The sequence below is a fragment of the Pinus tabuliformis genome, chromosome 9 (assembly GCF_031772625.1).
Source record: "Pinus tabuliformis cultivar Carrire ecotype Pingquan chromosome 9, CPIR1, whole genome shotgun sequence".
NCBI classification, from domain to species: domain Eukaryota; kingdom Viridiplantae; phylum Streptophyta; class Pinopsida; order Pinales; family Pinaceae; genus Pinus; species Pinus tabuliformis.
In genome coordinates, this window is record NC_142307.1 from 1,350,145,589 (window position 1) to 1,350,166,529 (window position 20,941).

The 20,941-nt window shown below is 35.6% G+C and overlaps 1 pseudogene; it reads right to left on the bottom strand.

The window, feature by feature from the left end:
• Positions 1–4,372: 4,372 nt before the first annotated feature.
• Positions 4,373–6,272, bottom strand: LOC149153507 (zinc-finger homeodomain protein 2 pseudogene; annotated as a pseudogene).
• Positions 6,273–20,941: the final 14,669 nt, after the last annotated feature.

Sequence of the window (20,941 nt, forward strand, 5' to 3'; positions counted from 1 at the left end):
TGGTGGCCTGCCTTAAACCACCACTGATAGAATACTTTAGTTTCTGCTACATAGTTTGTGGTCATCTGCAAGCCATTATTGGGGAGCACTTCCACCAATAGAAGACTTCCATCAGAAATTTTGAGGTAAAAAATGGGCCTCAAAACAAAAATAAACTTTATTAGAATCAATAGGATTCAATATGATGGTGTCAACAACCGGGGATGATTCACCATTTTTGGAGTAAAAAGGTAAAAATAAAAAACTAATTTTTCAACTTGTATTTTCAATTTATCTCCTTATGATTTTATTCAAATTTCAAGTGGGCGAATTCGTTGGATGCGGAAGTTGATTTTTCATCCAAGAAGTACCCATGTTACATACTTTTGATGAAACCTACTCCACAAAAAATGTGAAAAAAATTAAAAAACATTATTGCAGTCATGCTTTTTCATGTATTTTACATTTTTTGTGTAGTAGAGTTCAACGAAAGTATGCAACATGGGTACTCCTTGGATGAAAAATTAAATTCCACATCCAACCGGTGCTCTCGCTCGAAATTTGCATAAAATCATAGGGACATAAATTGAAAATATGAGTTGAAAAGGTAACCATATATAAAACCAATATAAAATCAATCTCATGATAGTAACCATACAGGAATAACCTAGACTCGATCAATTTGGCAGCTAAGATAGCCTTAGACAGAATGGGCTTCTCTAGGGCCGAATCCTAGCACCAATTTCAGAATAACAAGGACGCAATAGGGCACAACCAATACCCTGGACCCGACGGAGACCTATGCACTGTCCACCCCCACAAAATAGTAACACCTAAATTCTAGACGTGCACATGCAGGCACCACTGCCTCAGCTCGAACCTCCGTCAAACCCTCACCAAGGACAAAGGAACCCCAAAAACACTAGGACTACCCAGCTCCGAGAAGAAAACCTCTCCACACTCAGCCCAAGCTTTCACTATTCAAACCTAGACAATAAGAACCAGTATCCAAACCAAAATGCACCCTCGAAAAAAAAGAGTTGGCCCAGGCAGAGACAAAGCCATAACACCAAGGCAGTTGTACATAGAGCAGACACCACATAAATGATCGCCCTGTCTGAAGAGACTGCAAACCATTGTCCCTATAGTGATAAGTGTGGGGGCAAAGGCTATCCGCTTGGTGAACAACCCAATGCCAATGAAAAAGGACACAAAGCATGAGCCAAACTAGTTTACCCCCGCACCAGATGGCGAACTATTTTCTCAAAGATGCCATGGCCCTCATAATTTCTAGTGCCTCAGCCTACGCCACCTCTCTGCCTCCTCCGGAAGCCTGACACCCACCCACCGAAAGACAACATTCGCCATTGAACATTCTATCACCGCTCCTGTGTTCTCACAATAACTCGGGCCTCTTGCCACCTACTACATTAAGTTTCCTTTTTTCCACTGTCTTCCCCATGCTGCCATATTGCATGTACGCGTGAACATAATTAACATAATTGGATACGTAACGTGGGAGGGCAGATTCTCTACCTTCTCATCCTTCTGTCGTATGCCCACTGTCATAGCCCATGCATCAATGCTTGTACCTACGTTTCTCAAGATCTTCGGGGATTTATGGTTTTGATTTTAGTTTTCAACTTTAAAATAATAAAATATTATTATTCGAACTACCAATTTTATAAATAATTATATTCCTCTCATTTATAAATAATTTTTTATAACTATATGCATCTAAATATTTGTATTTATATAAATATTCATTTCTATGTAAAAATAATCTTACATTATGATATTATTTGTAATCTTATATTTTTTTTCTACATTTTAATTATATATATTAATTTTAATTATGGTTTAATTAAAAAATCTAGATATCTTCATTTTATAATGGTTTTTGTTTTTCTTGAATGAGGTGATATAATTATTATTCATTGTTATATATCCCGAAATGTTGTAAATTTAAATTGAACATCATTATTAATTTTCTAGAGATAATTAATTTAATTATCTATTCACCATAGATAATTAACTAAATACCCTTTCCATCTCTATACACCATATAGATAATTAACTTAATACCCTTTCCATCCTATCAATAAAATATGATATCCAATAAATAAAATGAAAAGAACACGCTGCCAATTATCAATCAATATGCGATATATATAGTGAATAAAGCTAATTTTTATTTTTATTTTTCACTAGTTTCAATCTCATTTCTTTACCCCTGTGAGCATCACCCAATGCAATGAGTGCTAAGTGGACTATTCAAAAATCATCACCCCTGTAACCATCACTTAGTGCAATGAGTATTAAGTGGACTATTCAAAAACTAATTCATATAATAATAACATAATTTTACTTTTATAAGATATTTCAAATAATTAATATATTTGCCAATATGAAAACAAGTCTTAATTAACATAAAAAAACAATTTTAAATTTTATAAAATGAAAATCAAATCAACAATATAACATGAAAAGCGTGCCCAAGTGCAGGTGATTTTACAAAAACTAGCATAATTATAATTATATGCTACATTATTTTATCAATAGAGGATCACATGTTTGTGAAGGCACTGAAAGGGATCAATGAGTTCATAACAACTTGAAGGCTTCATGGAAGACGGAGTCCTGACACTAAATAGAAAATGGTGTATCAGGAACATCTGTATTTCTATATTTATTTAATGTTTAATGGTCTTGACTTTCATGCTAAATTCCCTCCCAATGATCTAATAAAATATTGTAATCGCATTTCCACTTTGTATTCCCTATTGTTAATTATAATGATCCATAAGTTATTATTTCCGTTGGGAAATAGATTTGCTGCACTGGAAAACTGACTCTTCACATTGAAATTGCATTACCATGGCCGTTTCCATAAAATATTAATAGAAATTGATCATTTACATTCCTCCTTCGAAGTAAGGAATGCATTTATGGATTGAAGTCTGTAGCCCATCATTAACAACTGTTGGTGGTGGTTTGAGAGGCGACCTGCGTATCAAATTATTTGAATTATGAATGTTTCCTACTCCGCAGTTGCTCATGTGCCCATAATGATAATATTATGTGAATATGTTGTTGTAACTGTAAATAATATCTCAACATTCTTTCTTTCACATTGGACTATCGTTCATCTCATCTGTGCATAATGATGAAGGCACGCTACCAACGTGCAGAAAGAAAAGGAAGAAACATAAGGATTTAACAGGATGGTGATGAAGCAAACAGTCAACTAGTTCGAAATGTTAATTATATTTCAATGATGTGATTAATTAGAAAGACAATTTTAATTTCAGTTTTGTTTGATTTGAATTTTTTTTAATACTTCACTTTTGAAGTGAAGAAACATAAAGATTTAACAAGATGGTGATGAAGCAAACTCTCAACTAGTTCTAAAGGTTAATTATATTTCAACGATGTGATTAATTAAAAAAACAATCTTAATCTCAATTTTTTATTCGAATTTTCATTAATACTGCAATGTGATTAATCCAAAGAACAATGAAAAACAATACAATTTCAATTGATTTGAATTTTCATTAATGCTACTGAATCCCATATCTTAAATTTTCATTTCAACTCTCTGGACATTGAGAGAATTTGAGTTGCAATTGGTAAGGGACCCAATTATAAAGCGCCGCAGAGTAGGGCCAGCGACACGCAGATAGTGCAAACACACGGATGATGCATGGTTCAATAAATAGATGGCGCATTCGTGCAATAACTTGTGATGGGCCGTGGGCACCACCGCAGCTGGTTTTCAGTACTTGTGAGAAATGCAATCAGTGTTGGTATGCCAAGGAAGAGAAAACAAAGAAGCTGGAAAAACTGCTTGGAGATCCCCAACCCGGCCAAAATAAGGAAACAAGAAAAGGCACCAAGACAGAGGGACAGAGGGAAAGATAGAGACACTCCAACAAAATATCTGATCTCAATTTTGGAATCTGCTGGTGGTTGTGGCCTCTGCCCACAATTTGTGCTTTTTGCAATAATAGCTCCATATCTTTGTCTTGTTCACAAAACAACACACATTTCCTTTGTGGCTGTAGCTGGCGAGGCCTTCAAGGCCTGCCTGCACATAGAAACATATGACATTGTGGGGGACACAACAGGATTCTGTGGTGGCCGATTAACTGGCTTCTGGATTGACCCCACTATCAAAACGAACAAAGCAAAAAAGCGATATATGGAGATACGGTCCCATCACCAGGCTCTCTTCATCAAATTCGAATTCCATACATTAGGATTCTGATTATTGTAACATTAGCCCGCATTTTTTCAACCATAATTGCACAACAAAATTAATTCATGGATATCGAACAAACAAAGAAAACAGATCATTGGAGTCCATTATAAAACTTGGGCTATCAGAGAATCCTTTAACCAAACAACGGCATTCGTTCTGCAATGCCATATTCTGCAATTAACAACATTATGGCCAATATTTCGTCAAAGTGAGAGATCTGCCATTGATTTTCGAGTAAAGGTGGAGATACAAATTGCAGGCTGGCTGGAATTCAGAAGAACCTGCAGCCTCACGAGCGCATCCCAATAAGTCTAGATGTAAAACTAACTATGGGATGATCTGCAGCTGCCCAGAACTACTTGAATTACATTACATATTTGAAATCATGGGCGATCCCATTATGTTACATTAATCTAATTCTAGGGATTAGAGTAGACTATGAAAGAAGGCTGAGCTCAAATCAGAATCCTTGGTGTGCATCACATTCGAGGGAAGGGGGGAAGAAAAAGGTAACTATAGTGTCTTTGCACTTGAGCCGAGTGGCGATCTATAGCAGTCACCTCAATTAATGGAAAGGGGAAGCAGAGGGAAGGAAGACGAAGTGAAATTATTGGGAGGTGCATTGTTCTTCTGATCTCTGAGCCTTGGCGGCCAGCATATGCGACTTGTTGTTGTGCATCCAGACCTTAAGAACGTGTCTCTTGACACCAATATCCATGCAAAACTGGTGCACTGCAGCATCGTCGTGCTTCTGGATCCTCCACCCCACTTTCTCCGCGAAGGCGCACATTTTTTCCTTCTGCTCGTTGCTGAACTTGGTCCTGAAACGCTTCTTCATCACTATAGGCATCATTCCCCCGGTACCGTAAGCGTTCATATAGCTCATGCCGCTGCTGCCGTCTTGATCGTTGTCGCCGCCGGCTCCCTGCAGCATCGACCTGGGAACAACATGGGCGCTTGTCGGCGGAAGGGCCAACGGGGCCGCATTGAGCGGGTGTTGTTGCTGCGCCGGAGGAAGACCCAGAAGGGCCATCGGTGGACCCGCGCCCGGCCGCTTCCTGCCCCGGGGACTGTAGCAGAAATAGCAGGGGGGCTCCCCTTCCACTTCTCGCCTGTGGAAATTACGATGGCAATTGCAGGCCGCGCACTTGAGTGCTTCCAGCGACCCGTCCTCGCCGCTGGGCATGAAGTCCCCGCACCCGTCTATGGCGTGGCCACCTATGCTGGCCGCGTGGTTCTTCAAGCACTCGCGATATCTCACGCTCTTCTTGACATGAGCACCCGGCGGTTGCTGATGGTGAAGATGATGCTCATGCTGCAGTAGCTCATGGTCCGACGGTCGAGTCTCGTCAGTGGGCGTGGGGGTGCCGGTACCGGCGGTGCCATTCTCGCCCGGCTTCAGCTTCGACGAATCATGAATCATGTTGGGAGCAGAGCCGCCATAGAGCATGGGCAATGCCATCCCCCCCATGTCACCGTCATGATCACCCAACTCCATTTCTCTACAAACAATTCCTACCCACTGCAACTTTCAGTCTAGCCCTTCTTTCCTCTTTTACATACCAGACTTCAGGTTTAATTACATGCACAATTTGCAGCGATTGGCACACCTCTCATAAAAATGCTCTCGCTCTCGCCTCTTCGTAACTGCCGTTAGCGTTTTATCCCTAAAATCATAAACCCAAAACAGAGCGCGAAATTCTAACCTTAACCAACCTCAGAAAATTAGCAGAGGCGCTCAATAAACCAACATAGATCGGGCTCGATCTGGAATTTAGCAAACAACATCAAATATTTAGCATAAACAAAGCAAGAATCAAACAAAAATACTTGCGCCGAAAACTTTCGATGCGCTCCGCCATAAACCCTTTCTGCTTCGCCCTCCAAAACCCCAAAAAGACGACAACCATCGAGACAAAAAAAACGCGACTCTGGCACACACCAACCCCAGCGCTTTGGTTTTGCGAACTCCAGTAATAATAATAATAACAAGACTGTTCCTTCAATCAATCAATCAAAATTTTACGCAGTCGCGAGGATCAGAGACCGGCACGGCCGGCTACCTAGTGCCCACGATCCATTAAAACCCCCCCAACCTTTTTTTTACCGCCTTCTGACACCACACATGCTTTCAAACCCTAAACGTCAGAGTCAGGCGTCCGCCCTTCCCTCGTAATGAAAAAAAGTTCCCCCCCCCGGGTCCGTCAATTGACGTTGACGCCAAAGCAGCAAGGCAAACCAGCTAGCAGTAGCAGCAGCCGGGTGCCAAAACCCCGTCCCGCCGGCCCGCCGGCCACCGGGGCCCGATCGATCCGCGGCGCCCGAGGTCCCGATCTCGAATCCGGGCGAGAGAAGCTGCGACCCAGAGAATGTTCGAATCACCCGCTATACCACGGTAAACCGAGTCGGAACTCGTCGACCGTAACGGCGTGACGTCAGGGACGGGGTAGTGCTTCTGACGGCGACAGGTAAGACAGGGAGACAGACACAGACGGCCCTCCCAAGTCCCGACTCCCGAGTCCGTCATCCCGGCCGTCTATTCTTCTGGAACATGCCATGCTTGGCTTCCATTGGCCAACTTCCCCTCCCAGCACGCAATTCAAGGGTACCTGAGACCACAATAACACTTGATTGCCCACATACACGTGTCGCCCTCCTAGTGGCGCTCTGGTGGCCCGGCGTTGACAGTGACCGAGACTACCGGCTAGTCCGTGCGCCCGTGACCAGTCTGCCTCCCCCTCGTGGAGCCATCAATTAAAATTGGGCCCCACAGACAATTACAGCGACAGCTCTACAGGGACCCACCCGTGGCCAGGCGCTCTTTTGGCGTGAGCGAAGCCTGGCCTGACTGCGATCGCTGCCCGGAAAAAATACCGGGTGGCCGTCGCGACCAATTCCGTCCGTCCAAAAGGACGACCCCCTGAAGAGCGTGCACAGTACGGCCCCGGTAATATAGGTTCTCGCATGCGCGACTGCAGCGACTGTCTCAACGTGGCTTTCACACTTTCACGGACGTACACGTGGCGTTTTTCTTCCCTTGTTTGACGCGTCGGTGATACGTCATGATTTCCACTTGGATCTTAGCCCGCAACCTAACCGCCTCAGGGTCACGTGCACGGCGTCCAGGCGCTTTAACAACATAGCTGATTTTGACCACGTGAACAAAAAGTTTGGTCGATTTGAGTTGAGTATGATTACGGACAATTATTTAAGAGGTAAAACAGAGTGGTTATATTAATAAAAGCATTTAATGAACATCGAGGGGCATCATGGCACTCTTCCCTAATTATCTACCCCACACTACTCGAGGAGGTGCGGGGCTCGATGTGTAGGGATTGGAGCCCTTGCTTCAATGAAACCACTAAAGTCTCGCTAAAATCATTATGCATCTTACATATATACACATTTATACATCTCTCCTAGGGAGCATCTGGGAATAAATAAAAAATATGTTTGTGGCAATGGGCGGGTTTTTGTTTTCTTTGCAATATGGATATGCTTAACAACTGTCACCCTAATTATTTGAATCTCACACATTTTTATCGTGGGGCTAATAAAGTCCCATGATCCATTCTCATGATCCATACTACAGAGGATGAGTTTGAGGGCCAAGGCCAGGGGGCACACAAATCCATTTTATCATCCTCCATATCTACCTCCAAATTATCTAGTGTCATTCAAAACATATTGCAACTTGTTTGGTTGCGTTTCTTGGACCTGTGTAGCTTATCGTTTTAAATATTTAAATTTCCACAATATAGTTTATTTTCCAAATTACAACAAGCTTATTTTTTTGGTGGGTGTGTGTTTTTCTTTTACCATCATCATTGTAACTCAGAGCTTTATTTAAAAAAAAAAAAAAAATCGAATTTAGGTTTATTTTTTAAATTTTTTCGAATTTAGGTTTCTGCGATCCATAATTATGATTGTTGGGACATTTTTTGGTACTAATCACATCTACAATGTTTTTGTCTACCCATTTTGAACTATCTAGTGTGATTCACTATCAAAACAAGATTCAAGGTCATATCTTGACAACAAATTAAATAGTGATAACGATGAAGAAAATATCGTCTTTTTCCATAAGAATATTATCGATTTTGATTGTTATTTATAGAAACATTATTGTATACAATAAAAATAATGTTTTTTTACCATAATATGCATTTTTAACATATAACTTTTATTTCTTAAAGTACAATCTATGTATTTGATAATTTTCATAATTGTCTTCATTTCAAATTAAGGCTTCTCTCTTAAAAATCATATTAACGTAGATCATAGATTTTAAGATACAATCAAATCATTGTATGTTTGTCTTTACATGCTTGTCGAAAAACTCGAGAATTATTTTTGTTAAAGCTACAAAAGATCTTCCAAATTAAACCATTGTTTAAGGGCTTAGTAAAGCAAATATTTTATGTCAAAAAAACTCTTCCAACTCATTCACAAGGGTGCATGCTAAATATTATGCATATAAACACATAGAAAATGTTATAAAAAACATAACATTCATCTATAGTAAAAATATTCTAAATTTTCAAATGGAAATATTTAGCAAATCATTGCAGAGACTCATATGGGTCATATATTTTCAAATTACTAATCCATTAGAATATGGGAGTCTTTCCCATCACCTTTATTTTATTTACAATGAAAGCACATACGCTTATCCAATATATTTCCTCATATATAAAACATGTACATTCAACCATATACATCTTAACTACAAGAAAAGTATGCATTCAACCATGTACATCTTAGAGTTACAATCATCACATAGTATAATTATTTAAAGGAAAAAACAGGTATTTATCTTTTCCAAACCTTAGATTCCAAGAAACTCACTAAGTATGAGTATTCTTCCATCCAACCATAGGCAACCCTTTGTGGATTCCACCCCCTACCCAAGTTATGAGACCATTAAGGCAAAAAAGAAAATTTCAAGATATTCTCAAATCACTCTACCCATTCACATCTATAATTTTTTTGTCGACGCATTTTGAACTATCTAGTGTGATTCACCATCAAGACAAGATACAAGTTCAGATCTTGACAACAAATTAAATAGTGATAACGATGAAGAAAATATTGCCTTTTTCCATAAAAAATATTATTGATTTTGATTGTTATTTATAAAAACATTATTGTATACAATAAAAATAATGTTTTTTTACCATAATATACATTTTTCACATATAACTTTTATTTCTTAAAGTACATTCTATGTATTTGATATTTTTCGTAAGTGTCTTCATTTCAAATTAAGGCTTCTCTCTTAAAAATCATATTAACGTAGATCATAGATTTTAAGATACAATCAAATCATTGTATGTTTGTCTTTACATGCATGTCAAAAAACTCGAGAATTAGTTTTGTCAAAGCTACAAAAGATATTCCAAATTGAACCATTGTTTAAGGGCTTAGCAAAGCAAATATTTTATGTCAAAAAACTCTTCCAACTCATTCACAAGGGTGCATGCTAAATATTATGCATATAAACACATATAAAATGTTCTAAAAAACATAACATTCATCTATAGTAAAAATATTCTAAATTTTAAATTTTCAAATGGAAATACTTAGCAAATCATTGCAGAGACTCATATGGGTCATATATTTTCAAATTACTAATCCATTAGAATATGGGAGTCTTTCCCATCACCATTATTTTATTTACAATGAAAGCACATACGCTTATCCAATATATTTCCTCATATATAAAACATGTACATTCAACCATATACATCTTAACTACAAGAAAAGTATGCATTCAACCATGTACATCTTAGAGTTACAATCATCACATAGTATAATTATTTAATGGAAAAAACAGGTATTTATCTTTTCCAAACCTTAGATTCCAAGCAACTCACTAAGTATGAGTATTCTTCCATCCAACCATAGGCAACCCTCTATGGATTCCACCCCCTACCCAAGTTATGAGACCATTAGGGCAAAAAAGACAATTTCAAGATATTCTCAAATCGCTCTACCCATTCCAAAAGCATAAAGTATCAACCATGCAACCTTAATGTTGAGTAATTTTACCAATCAAATCAACTTTCGCACTCACAATACCTACACTACACAACATAAGGAAGGAAGTCCATTCCTTGCTCACAATCCCTCAAAGGTTTTCTTTCCTCAAGTGCTTTTCATGTGTGCATAGAAATTCCAATTGCTATCCATTTTTAGATTTAATTCTAGTAGCATTTTCTCAATTCTTAAACAATTTTATGATCAACTTTCTTTTGGAATAGAAAGGTTTTCTTTCATAATCAACTTGGCCTCTAATGTTGAAAACAGTTCATCCTTCATATTCTATGTGGTTTCCCCACTTCTCTTCTTCCCAAGGCTCTAATGGCTTTCTTTCATGATTTCATTAGTACCATAGTATGTGGATGCTCTTTTTAACTAAAAACTATTTTTTCCTTTTCTTTATGCTTCCCCCAAAACAACCCCTATTTTTCCATATAAATTTCCTCTCTTGCCACAAGTTAAAGATGGGATGAAAGAGTCCTAAACCAACTCTTCCTAGTTCCATAAATGGAGGGGGAGAAAGTTGCTAGAATGTAATAGGTGTTCGCCTATATCTATGGAGATGGTTGCAACCATTTCTCATATCTCTTATTAAATTATAGGCTAAGCCTTACATCATAATAGAGTGAATGTGAAAATAATCACAAAATGGATAGGGGAAAAGACATAGGTAACTAGACATATAATAATTCCCATAAACCCCTCACCTTTCCCTTCTTGTGGTATCATGACTCCTTTGGGTGCTCATTCTCAATTAATCTTGGTTCTTTTACTAGCTGTAAAATAATAATGTTTACAAGTATACAAAATCATCATGACATGTCATTTTCATGGTGGGAATAATATATTGTAAAAAATATCTATAAAAAGCATATACACATATATAATATCAAGTTCAAGATTTTCCAGATGTTAGAAGAGAGATAGTGACAATACACATTTATTAACATTGTGTACATTTATTAACATTCCTTTTAATAGGAGAAAACCCATTTGACATTGTAAAAAACTTTCTGAATTATATTTACCAAGTTATTGAAATACAATGGTTATATATTGCTTTCATTTTTTTGTATGTCTCTTGAGATTTTGTGCAATGAGTTTTACATTTTTCTTCTATTGCTTCAAAAAGGTGTTCTAGTTCTACCCATAATGATGTTTCTTTGAATTGTGTCCAACCTTTTCTTAATGACTATGTTTCAACTAGTTGAAACATTTTTTTGAGCTTACTTCTATTATGTTTAATAACATAATGTTTGATGTTTCACCTCCACACACCCTTGTTAGCAAAAACTTGTTGAGTAATTTTACTAGTCTCTCAATCAAATTAGATTTGGCACTCATAATACCTACACTACACAACATAAGGAAGGAAGTCCCTTCTTTTCTTAACAATCCCTCAAATGCTCTCTTTCCTCTAGTGTTCTTCAATGTGTGTGTAGAAAGTCCAAATGCTATCCATTTTTAGATTGAACTTTAGTGGCATATTCTTAATTCTTGGACAATTTTATGATCAACTTTCTCTTGCAATAAGGTTGTCTTTCAACTCAACTCGACCTCTAATGTTGACCACATTCCATCCTTTATATATGGTTTCTTCACTTCTCCTCTTCTTCTAAAGGCTCTAATGGTTTTCTCTCATGATTTCTTTAGTAGCATAGTATGTCAATGCTCTTTTTTACTACAAACTATTTTCTTCTTCTCTGTGCTTCCCCCAAAACAATCCCTATTTTTCCATTTGGATTTCCTCTCTTGCCATGAGTAATAGATGGGATGAAAGAGTCCTAAACCAACTCTTCCTAGTTCCAGAAATGAAGGGGGAGTAAGTTGCTAGAATGTAGGAGAAGGTCTCCTATATCCAGGGAATGGTTACAACCATTTCTAATATTTCCTATTAAATTGTAGGCTAAGCCCAACATCATAAAAGAGTGAAGGTTAATGGCAAGATAGATAGGGAAAAAGACATAGGTAACTAGGGGTATAATAATCCCATAAAACACCCTCACCTTTCCCTTTTTGTGGTATCCTTACTCCTTTAGGTGTTCATGCTCAATTAGTCTTTTTTTTTTACTAACTGTAAGATAACAATGTTTACAAGTATTCAAAATCATCATGATATGTCTTTTTCATGGGGAGAATAAGATATAGTAAAAAATATCTATACAAAGCATTTAACCATATATAAGATCAACTTCAAGATTTTCCAAATGTTAAAAGAGAGACAATGAGAATACACATTTATTAACATTGTGTACATTATTTCCTTTTTAATAGGAGAAAACCCATTTGACATTGTAAAAAAATTTCTAAATTATATTTACCAAGATATTGACATGCAATGATTATATATTGTTTTCATTTTTGTGTATGCCTCTTGAACTTTTGTGTAATTATTTTTATATTTTTCTTCCATTGGTTCAAAAGGGTGTTCTAGTTCTAGCCATAATGATTTTGCTTTGAATTGTGTCCACTTTTGCTCAATCACTATTTTTCAACTTTTTTTTAGCATACTTCTATTATGCTTAATACCATTATTGAATTTTGTAACTATGGTCGGTCTTCATAACGTATATTTGGCCACTTGATGTATTTGAATTGATTATTGTAAAGCATATTTAAATGATAGAGTCAAAAGAAAAATATATTATTCTTAGTCAAAGTCCCATTACGACTTTTAAAAGAAGAAATTTTGAATTATTGAAATTTTTGGCTCCGAGTTTGTCAATTCGGTCTCCCTCCATGTCAAGTCGGCCCACGGAAAATGACACACCCATTCAACCCAGAAGATCACTATATAAAAGCATCTCAACCTCATTCTTCCACCACCAATTTGTGCTTCCTCAAGAAGACAGTTTTTGGGCATCTTAGCAAAGATCAAGAAGGAAACAGAGGATGAAAAATAAGATGGATTGCATCTCTTTCACTCTCTCACAAGCTCACATGTGTGGATAGTCTCTATCTCTCTGCAACTCACATTTTCTAGGCAATTTCTATTGTAGGGGCCGAAATTTCTCGGCAGTTGCTAGGGGCTGAAATTCTGGGATTGTGGTTGTTGTTGGAGAGTTGAAATTTTGGGTTAGAATATGCATAGCGAAGTGCTAAATTAGGTTGGGAGAGTTGACTTAGATGGGTTGACCATGTTTTACCATAGGTCTAAGTGTGTCTCTTATTGAACAAAAGAATTTCTCTATTGAAAGGTTGTTGGGTTTTTACCCTTTGGGTTTTCCCTGGGTAAATCATGTCTTCTCTTTGTGCATTGTGATCTCTATTGTTCTAGTATCCTTGTATGGTTGAAATTTTGAAGTAAAATTTCTTAATGATATATTGGAATATTTAAAAGAAGATCAACATCAAAAGTAATTATCAAACTTTCAAAAATATTGTGCTAGTCTCTATTGCACTTATAAAATCAACATGGTATGAGAGCTTTGGTGAATAAAGGAACAATGAGGTCACCTTGAAAGAAACCCTACATTGAGATCACTATTTTTAAAATCCTTATTGATTTGCATCCATGGCTTCTTCTATGAAATCTAAGAACAAGTTGGAAGGAGCCTTAAACTTCAGAGGTTGGAAACTTAGAATTGATCTTATTCTTACAAAGAACAAAGTTTTGTATATTGTGATAGGGAAGGTTGTCGAACCAACAAACATTGCAAGAAAGGAGAATTTTAAGGAGGATGACATCACTTCCATGAGTCTTATTGTGGACTCCATCAGAGATCATCTAAAGTATCCCCTATATTACAAAGATTTATACTTCTAAGAAGATGTATAATGCCCTAACTAATCTATTTACTATCAAGAATGTTTGTCAAGCCATGAGCTTGAAGAACGAGCTTCGTGTTGTGAGGATGACAAATGATGACAATGTGGCCTCATATTTCGTAAGGATTTTAAAAATAAGATACTAAATTCAAGCAATTGGAGAAATTATTTCTGAGAACGAACTTTTGACTAGAACACTCAATGGTCTACCTAGATCATGAGATGCATTTGCAGTAGGTATAAGTAGTTGGAAAGAAGCTCCTTCGTTTGAACAACTATGGACTTCTTGTGCTCAAGAAGAATCAAGGCTTATATCAAGAGACAAAAAGGAAGAATATTCTCAAGCATTGGTAGCTCACTTCAAGAATAATAGAAGAAAGAATAAGTTTGGATTTCAAAACAAGAAGTTGAGATGAAGATCACCTCCTCCCCAAAAAAAGAAGGATTTGTCAAGAATTCAATGCTATGGTTGTTAAAAATTTGGACATTATAAAAAGAATAGTCCATATTTGGATAACAAAAAAAGGAGAAAGGGAAAACAACATGCTTCTGCAGTAGACATTGAAGATGAACATCCAAAGAAGCCTAAAGGTGACAAATATTTCTTTTAATTTTTTCTCTAATAGGTTCTATTGCAGATGATGATGATATGTGGCTAGTGGATAGTGGTGCATCAATACATATGATAGGAGATCGTGAAAATATATCTAGCATGATGGAAAAAATACAATCTCAAAGAGTGGAGCTTGGTGACAATCACAGCTACACAATTAAAGGAATTGGAAAGGCATCCATTAAGATGGAATCCAATAGAAATGCTCATCTCAACAATGTTCTATATGTGCCAATTTGAAAAATAATCTAGTCACTATTTCATGTTTAGAAGATAAAGGAGATCAAGTAGCTTTTGTGGATGACAGAGTACTTGTACAACCCAAGGGCTATATTATAGATAATGTCAGGGTTATTGGGATTCTTGAAGGAAGATTATACAGGCTTGTGAGTCAACCAATTGAATCCCTTGTACATGATGAAATAAATACAAGTTAGCTATGTCATAGAATATATGTTCACCTTGATTATAAAGCATTACTTGAATTGAATCAAATAGTTTCAGGCATCCCTAAATTGTAGATAGATCATGAGGGTGTTTGTAAAGGTTATGCTCTTGGAAATAACATTAGGAAAACTTTTCCAAGTAGTGATAATAGATCTAAATAAGTTTTAGATTTGATTCACTCTAATATATGTGGTCTAATTCCTGTAATATTGCTTGGAGGTTCATTGATGACTTCTCTCGTAAGACATGGATCTATCTCCTGTTGAGTAATTTTACTAATATCTCAATCAAATTAGGTTTGGAAATAATAATGCCTACTCTACACAACATAAGGAAGGAAGTCCCTTCTTTTCTCAACAGTCCCTCAAATGTTCTCGTTCCTCAAGTGCCCTTCAATGTGTGCATAGAAAGTCCAAATGCTATCCATTTTTAGATTGAACTTTAGTGGCATTTTCTCAATTCTTAGACAATTTTATGATCAACTTTATCTTGGAATAGAAAGGTTGTATTTCAACACAACTTGGTCTCTAATGTTGACCACACTCCATCCTCTATATATGGTTTCCCCACTTCTCCTATTCCTCTGAAGGCTCTAATGGCTTTCTCTCATGATTTCTTTAGTAGCATAGTAGGTTGATGCTCTTTTTACTAAAAACTCTTTTCTTTTATTTATGCTTCCCCAAAAACAACCCCTATTTTTCCATTTATATTTCCTCTCTTTCCATGAGTAAAAGATGGGATGAAAGAGTACTAAACCAACTCTTCCTAGTTCTAGAAATGAAGGGGAAAAAGATGCTAGAATGTAGGAGAAGGTTGCCTATATCTAGGGAATGGTTACGACCATTTTTTATATTTCCTATTAAATTATAGGCTAAGCCCAAAATGATAAAAGAGTGAAGGTTAATGGCAAGATATATAGGGAAAAATACATAGGTAACTAGGCATATAATAATCCCCTAAAACCCCCTCCTTTCCCTTCTTTTGGTATTACTCCTTTAGGTGCTCATGCTCAATTTGTCTTGGTTCTTTTACTAACTATAAAATAAGAATGTTTACAAGTATTCAAAATCATCATGATATGTCTTTTTCATGGTGAGAATAAGATATAGTAAAAAATATCTATACAAAGCATTTAAACATATATAAGATCAAGTTCAAGATTTTCCAAATGTTAAAAGAGAGGAAATGACAATACGTATTTATTAACATTTTGTACATCATTTCTTTTTAATATGAGAAAACTGATTTGACATTGTAAAAATTTTCTAAATTATATTTACGCCGATAGGCATTTCCTTTGCTATCTTTGGGTGGGAAAACACTGTTCACCTAGCCAATCAGAATGCCTAGATTTCACCCTTCTAGCCAATAGAATCATGACATGTGTTTTCCCTTCATCTTGCCATCTATCCAATTTCTGCCTAATTTATTTCTCCTGCAAAATTGTAAAAAAAATTAAAAGTTGTAGGAGGTCACTGAGCATTTATGATCTAACTTATTGTATGACATTCCTAACATACCATCCCTTCTCGATGTCTGCCTGCATATGCCATCCCTTCTCGTTGTCTGCTTGCACCTTCATACACTGGTCCCCCTATCGATGTTGAACAAAGCAAACAATAAGTGCTTTACCAATCTGCTCAAGCAAGGCTCCAAAGAGGACCAGTCGTGCCCTGCCATGTGATCCAGTAGCAAAGTAAAGGCTTAATGGGTAGTTGTTTGCCAGAAGGATGCCATCCCAACATGGAGGGTTCTTACACACATTTAACCAACATGGAGCTATGCGTCTATCACACGCCATAGAAACTCTTTTAATGTAATATGGTGCAGCAACTTGCAAATTGTTTCACAGCATCCGCCGAAGACCAGTTTCACAACATCCGTCGGATAGGAAGAGGTACCTTCTATCTACTTCCCTCTGTAGTGTTTGTTTTGCCTGTGCCTCTCAGTGGTTTTATACACCCAACCTTCTGTTTTGTATCATTGAATTATTTTCAAGTACATTTCTACTTCAAAAAAATCTCATCCATTTCATTCAGTATATATCGCGACTTGGTTTGTTCCATGAAATATGTTTTCAACTGATTAGCTAACTATTATCTAACACATAATATTAGCAAAGATGCAGTTCGTTGCTCACCGGATTTTGATCATTCAGGCGAAAATATTGAGGTTGAGCGAGCTTTCTGAATCTTTGTGAAATATATCTAATCTTTCTTCTATGTTATTCTATATCTTATGACACATGCCCATGATAGTACATCCTTCACATCCCCCTCCACAACCCCCTACCATGGAAATACCAGCCACTTTGTGTATGATGTGTTTCTAAATCACAATGGTCCTGACTTTAAGAAAGGACTTGCTAAGACCTCCCGTCTCTTGGTTTTGGCTAGGCATCCTTCCTGTCTATGGTCAAATTTGATTGGCACAGCTATGACTGACTCATCCTCCCTAAGGTCGGGGTTATTTTGTCGATATCCTGTCTCTAAAATTTGCTTCACCTCAGTTGAGACTTTGTCCCTCAACAAGATATGAGATACTAAATTGACTATCCATCACTATCGAAAGACTATGATATATGCGCCTTATGATGAGCCATGATACGTTTAGTTTATGAACTATGAGAATTGCTAGTAGCTTGTAGAGTGTCAACAATGTTCTTCTTACATAGTTGTCACTCATCCAACCAACGAAACCTATTTTGGTTATGATCATCAATTAATTGTCTTGTTTCAAAAAACAAATCCAAACAATGCTTATTGATGCTTCTGTTTATATCACAATACTACTCCATATCGATGCTTCTATTTGTATCACACTTGCGCCAAGTCACAGATTATGTTCATCTCATTTCCATTTTCAATTCCAGAGCCATTATTTTAAATGCCTAATTTGTCACTTTAAATTTTATTTTTTGATCAAGCCCAATTCCCAACCAGGGTTTCCCACAAACCAAAAGAATTGACAAAGTTTATATGATGCCAAGCAGAGAACCAGGGAGAACAATGAATATTTAAAAAGAATTGGCAAAGTTAATCTGATGCCAAGCAGAGAAGCAGGGATAATAGTGAATACTTAAATTTATGTGTGAAAAACATATTTTGCGGATGAAATTTATACAAAGCCATGTTGTAGTGTTAAATGACATCTATTTTGAATGTCTTGCTTATGGATTCAAGCAACAAAGTGAAGTAGCGAGATAGGGAAAACACATTTTTTAGTGATGGTTTACGTTTTGCCTAAAATATGTATGACTTAATTCGCTTTTGCAATACCAAATATCTTTACTTTCTATATGATATGATGGTAAACCATAACATTTTATAAATTTCTTGCCTTACATTTATAAAATTATATTTTATAATTTTTAGTTTAATATTTTAGTGGTGGGAGAGTATTATTTATTTTCTCAATATCTGTGAAATATATCTGATCTTGGTCTTGTGTTATTCTGTATCTTATGATACACGCCCTTGATAGTACATCCTTCACATCCACCTCCACAACCCCCTACCATGGCAATACCAGCAGCGATGTGTATGGTGCGTTTCTAAATCACAATGGTCATGATGTCAAGAAAGGACTCACAAGACCTCCTGTCTCTTGCTTATGGCTAGGCCTCCTTCCTATCTATGGTCGAATTAGATTGGCACAACTATGACTGACCCATCCTCCCTAAGGCTGTGGTTCTTTCGTTTATATCTTGTCTCTAAACTTCGCTTCGCCTCAGTTGAGACTTCGTTCATCAACAAGATATGAGATACCGAATTGACTATCCATCACTACCGAAAGACTATGATAAATGCGCCTTATGATGAGCCATGATACATTTAGTTTATGAACTATGAGAATTTCTAGTAGCTTGTAGAGTGTCAACAATGTTCTTCTTACATAGTTGTCACTCATCCAACCAATGAAACCTATTTCGATTATGATCATCAATTAATTGCCTTGTTTTAACGAACAAATCAAAACAATGCTTATTGATGCTTCTATTTATATCACAATACTACTCCATATCGATGCTTTTGTTTGTATCACACTTGCGCCGAGTCACAAATTATTTCCATTTTCAATTCTAGAGCCATTGTTTTGAATGCCCAACTTGTCCCTTTAAATTTGATTTTTTTTATCAAGCCCAATGCCCAACCAGGGTTTCCCACAAACCAAAAGAATTGACAAAGTTTATCTGATGCCAAGCAGAGAAGCAGGGAAAACAGTGAATATTTAAAAAGGATTGACAAAGTTAATTTGATGCCAAGCAGAGAAGCAAGGAAAATAGTGAATACTTAAATTTATGTGTGAAAAACGTATTTCACGAATGAAATTTATACAAATCCATGTCATTGTGTTTGTGAATTCAAGTGACAAAACAAAGTAGCGAGATAGGGAAAAACACATTTTTTAGTGATGGTTTACATTTCGCCTAAAATATGTATGACTTAATTCGCTTTTACAATACCAAATATCTTTACTTTTTATATGATATGATGGTAAACTGTAACTTTTTATAAATTTCTAGCCCTATAAAATTATATTTTATAATTTTTAGTTTAATATTTTAGTGGCAAGGGAGTATTATTTATTTTTTCATTCCTCATAATTCTATTTTGTGAAACATATTTGGTGCACTGTAATAAGGAAAATATAAACTTTATGTGAATTCTATATCATTTTTTAGTTGCAATGCCAAATCAATGTTAGAAAGTAAGGCTTTATACATTATTTACATTACATTTATAAAGTTATTTGATATATTTTCATATAGAAAAATTTAGTGGTTTGGAGTTTATTCTATTTTATAAGACATATTTTGTTGTTCTACAACTTTAAGAGTAGCTTTTTTAAATTATTATTTTTCATTCTTACTAAATCATAAATTATTGATATATTTTTAAATATACTTTTGAATTTCTTTATAAATCACAAATTATTGATATATCTATTTTATAAAATGTTAAATATATTTTTAATATTATTAATAATATAAACAAAACATTTTTTAAAAATCCTTAATTAAAATAAAACTATTAGTGAAATAATTAAAATAAAATAATAAATAGAAATTTGATTAATTCTAAAATTAAGTTTAGAGTCTAATTTAATTATTTTATATATAAAACGATAAAAAATAGAATTTTTTTTGATGAACATTATACATATTTTTAATAAATGTGACTCATTTATTTGATTTTTTCTATTTAATAAACAAAAAATTTCAAAGCACTATTTTTAAATAAGCATGTATATCAACTAAAAGTATTTGGTAAGAATGAAAGTATACCTTTTTTTTAATAGGCAACCATCCAATTATTTTAGGTTGTGGTTTTTATTGAATAATGATGATAATTTACCTTTAATTAGTGCATTACTAAGTTACCATAGATTTTACGATATTCAAATTAAAAAGAAAAAAGAAGAAGAAATTTGTCTATATATATTTAAAGGGGATTTTTTTTAGTTCAAAAAAAGGAAAAAAAAAGTTTTCACAACTAATGTTTATTTAGAGTGTGGACTTTCAATATTGATAGTAACTACTCACAAATATCTACTCATAAATATGTTCAAAGAAACCTCACCAAAAAGACTACTTCTTAGAGAATTATAAACAATTTTATATTATACTTTAGGACTAAAAGTTTGGTTTGAACTCTATCAACGTTTCCAATACACCTACTATTTTTATCTATTAATCTCTAAGAACATGAAGTTAGAATCTCTGTGAACATAGAATAATTTGCATAGAGTGTTCAAGATATATTTATTGTGAGCAATCATTTTTATGATGAGGAATTCATATTAGGAATCAATAAAGAAACTTCATATTT